We start from the raw sequence: 3847 nt of genomic DNA on the forward strand, positions 1-3847 counted from the left end.
CCCTCGCGGCCCACTGCGCCCTCGAACTCTGGGCCTCGCGAGCGGCGGGCGGCACCCGCTGTAATGCGGGAATGTGAGAGGTAGCGCAAGGCGGTGGGGAGGAGGGGGCGCGGGAGAAAGCAGCGGCGAGACAGGCGGAGAGCAGCGGGGAGACCGAGGACCGGGCTGGGCAGGTGGGAGAAGGCAGAGAGGCGCCGGAGAGGCCGGGCAGGAAGGGGGAAGAAGGGCGGCGGCGCAGCGGAGGGGGCCGGCGCTTCGGACGGGAGTGCGGGAAACCCGAGTCGGCACCCGGGCCCGGGTTCGGGCTGGGAGCGCGACCGCGGCCCGGCCAGGCAGGGTGCGGGAGCCGGGCCGCCCGCGGGGTCCCCACCGTGAGTAGCGGGGCACCTGAGGCCGGCGGGTACGGGAGGGGCGCAGGGCCGCGCTCCGAGGGCTCGAGCCGGCCCGGCTTGGGGGCCTTTGTGACCGCCCCAGGAGACCGAGTAGGGAGTGCGGAGCCGGGTGTGCGGCGGCATGGGGGTGTGCGTGCCCGGGTGTGCGAGTGTGAGCGCCGAACGGTGGGGGCGCGCGGTAGGGATTCCGCCGGCATCGCGCGGTGGCGAGCAGGAGGCAGGAGCCGGGCGCTCAGGAGAACCGAGGCCCTCTCGCGCTCCACGCCGCGCGCTCTTGTGCACACACACGCCCTCCCTGCCGCGGTCGCCGCCGCGGCCACCATCGTGGATCTGGGCCCTGCGCCGGCCCCCTCCGCTGCGCAGCCGCACTTCTTCCCCCTTCCAGCCCGGCCTCTCCGGCGCCCCTCTGCCTTCTCCCACCTGCCCAGCCCGGTCCTCGATCTCCCCGCTGCTCTCCGTCTGTCTCGCCGCCGCTCCTGAGGAGCGGGAACCGGAGCCGGAGCAGGAACCGGAGGCAGCCGAGCCGGGGAATGCCGGCCCGAGCGCAGCCGCGCGCGGACGGCGCGCCTGGGATGGTGAGCATGGCCGGGCTGGCCCCGCTGCTTCGGGGCCGAGGCTACAGTGGCGCAGGCCCGGGCGCCGGGGGTGTCTGCCCGCGGCGGCGCCGCGTACGCGGCCTCTGATTGGGCGGGAGCCTCGAGGGCAGCAGCGGGCTTTAGATGCCTGGTGCGCGTGTGTGGGGGGGCGTGCACGCTCGGGGCTGGGAGGGGACGCGCTCGGCACCCCAGGTCGTGACCGTGCTCCTGCCCGTCGCGCGGCCCCGCCTCACCCTCCCCTGCCGCTGCAGCCCCGGCGACTTGCGGCGACTTGCAGCAACTTTGTGGAGACCCTGGGGCGCGGCGGGCCGGGAGGGGTGGGGACGGAGGCGCTTTCGGGGTGCAACTGCGGCCTTTCTCTCCAGAGAAGAGAACGCGAGGGGAGTGGGGCGGGGCCGCGGGCCGGACCGCCTGGCAGGCTGAGGGGTGCTCCCCCAGTGGCGCAGCCACCCGCAGTCTGGGACACCCACCCAGCCCCGGGGCGCCGCGCTGAACCTGCTCCGGGTGCCGGACTCAGATGACCCCGACAGGGTCAGGCGAGACCGCACGGCGACAGCTCCCAGGCCCAGGGCCCCGCAGGTTGTCTTTGCAGGCAGGCGGAAGACACCGAGGTTGAGTTGGGGGAGTGCAGAGACGTGCCCGGGCGTGTATGTGTGTGTCCCCTTGCCTTCTGCTCCTCGGGACGATGGCTGGAAGAAGGGAACTTGCCGCAAGGCGCGCCCCACCAGACCTGGACCCTCAGGAGCTCCCAAGAGGCTGCGGATGGGAGGGGGCGTCTCCAGGTCTGCTGGCCTGGTGCCCCATCCCTGCTTGGAGCCATGTCCCCGCGTGCCTCACTTTGCATTGAGGTTGTGGCTGTGCTTTGTACCCCTCCCCTTTTGAGTCTCCTCCCACACTCTGGACCTGTGCTGGCTGCCTGAGGGAACACCCCAGTGAGGGGAACACCCCTCACTGCCAACCCAGCCAATTCTGTGGAAGACAGGATGGAAAGCTGTGGTCCAAGATGGTGCCTCCGCGAGGGAGAGAACCCCATGTCTCCTGGAGTGAGAGACTCAAGGAAGGGTCATGGGTCAGGACTCCTGCAGGCTCCTCATCCTGCTTGCTTCCAGGGCAGGTTTTTCCTCCTCTAGGAAGCTTCTCTGGTTGCTACTGAGTCCTTCCAGTTAGAACTTCCCTGGGGTTGTAACTGCCGGGATCCCAAGCAGCCCCCATCCATATGCCTTCTTTCCTGCCACTCGCCGTGTGAACCTATGTAGTTAGAAGTCTTGATCTCAGCCGGAGGCTGTGTGGAGGGGTGTGGCCGCTGGAGCAGTCAGTATCTACCTGGGTCTCTGTAGTATGGTAATGTCTATGGTGATATCAGCTTTCAGGCTTAAACCTTACTTCCACCTCCATTAGCCCTTGGAATCCCTTAGCCGCTTTGTGAGAATGCAGGACCCATGGGCAAGGTTCTTATCCATTTCACAGAGGAGGATTTTGTGGCAGAGATGGAGGCAGTCTTCTAAGTCTCTGGACAGCCCTTTTTCACTGCGAGGGTATCCAGTGACCCTCTTCGGTGAGGCATGGAGGGCACCCAGGCCTTCTTTATTGACCTGGCAGGCGGGCTCCTGCTGTGTATGGCACGTTTACCAGGCCGGCGGCTGTTCTCAGCCAGAGGCAGTTGAGCAAAGGCTTCTGGCCTGTGGGACCTTTTAACCCTAGCCTGGTTAAATATGTGCTTCCTGGATTTGGGGCCAGAGGCTGTCTGAGCTTTGCTTGATGGTTTGGAAGCCCGGCTCCTGTCATCCTCTGGACAGCTCTCGGAGTTCACTACCATCCCAGGGATCCAAATCACTCCCCACCCAGCCTGGCACTCTATGCTGGGTACTGGCATTTTCCTTCGGCCCCAGAAGCCTTCTTATCCTCTCCATCCTAGAGCCCCTTTGTGGGTCAAAAGTTTCCCCATGGAGATCTAAATGTGCACTGAGGGGGACTGGAAGGGACTCCTAAGCTCCAGACTTTTGCCTCCTAGGTGTTGACCAAAGCTCTGTTTGACATCCAGGAGGCTGGAGCATAGCAAGACGCCTAGCTTGGCCCCACCCCTGCCACGGTGCCCCACCCCTGCCCCACCCCCCACCCATCGGTGCCTGCTTGAACCCCTGCCACGGTTCTTCTGATACCTCCATTCCCACCCCAACCAACTCCAGCAAAATGAACCCTTCATTTAGGGTCCTGAGCCATGGTGAGGAGGAGACCAGGGGCACTTCTTTGGCCCCTGGTCTATTCTGCCAGGGGTGAAAATTCCAGCCTGGGGCTTCCAACCCCTACTGACTGCCCCCTTTAGGAAAACAGCCACTTTCCCACCCCAACCTCCTGACTGGGAGGGAGCAGTGCCCAGTGTGACCCCCTTAATTTCCCTCCCCAGGCAAGACCTGACCCTGCCATATTTGGGTTTTAAATTATAGAAGTATTCTAACAAATCCAGTGGTAAGAATTTATTGAGTGGCCTGGGTCTTGGGGTGACTCAAGGGAAAAAGCTGCCCCTGACCACTCAGGCATACCTTTGTGGGGGCTGAGGGCCACCCTGACCAGTCTCAGAGTTTCTTCTGTGGGCTTCTCGGGCCCAGACCCCTGTTCCCAAGAACCACGCCTTGCTTCTTACTCTCCAGGCCCTGGAATCCTACCCTTGAGCCTCACTTCACATTTGGAGGCATCTTCTGGCTTGAGACCTGGACTGAGTGCTGGGGATACCAATCATGAGCCTGGGCCCCTCCCTGGATGGTCTCTCAAAGGGGAAACAGATTTGGACCCATACCTCTGGGTATGAGCCGAGCGGGCTGGGTGATCAAGAAGGTCAGTGGGGGAGTGGCAAGGGGCTGT

This window comes from Macaca thibetana, chromosome 7 (genome assembly GCF_024542745.1).
Source record: "Macaca thibetana thibetana isolate TM-01 chromosome 7, ASM2454274v1, whole genome shotgun sequence".
Lineage (NCBI taxonomy): Eukaryota > Metazoa > Chordata > Mammalia > Primates > Cercopithecidae > Macaca > Macaca thibetana.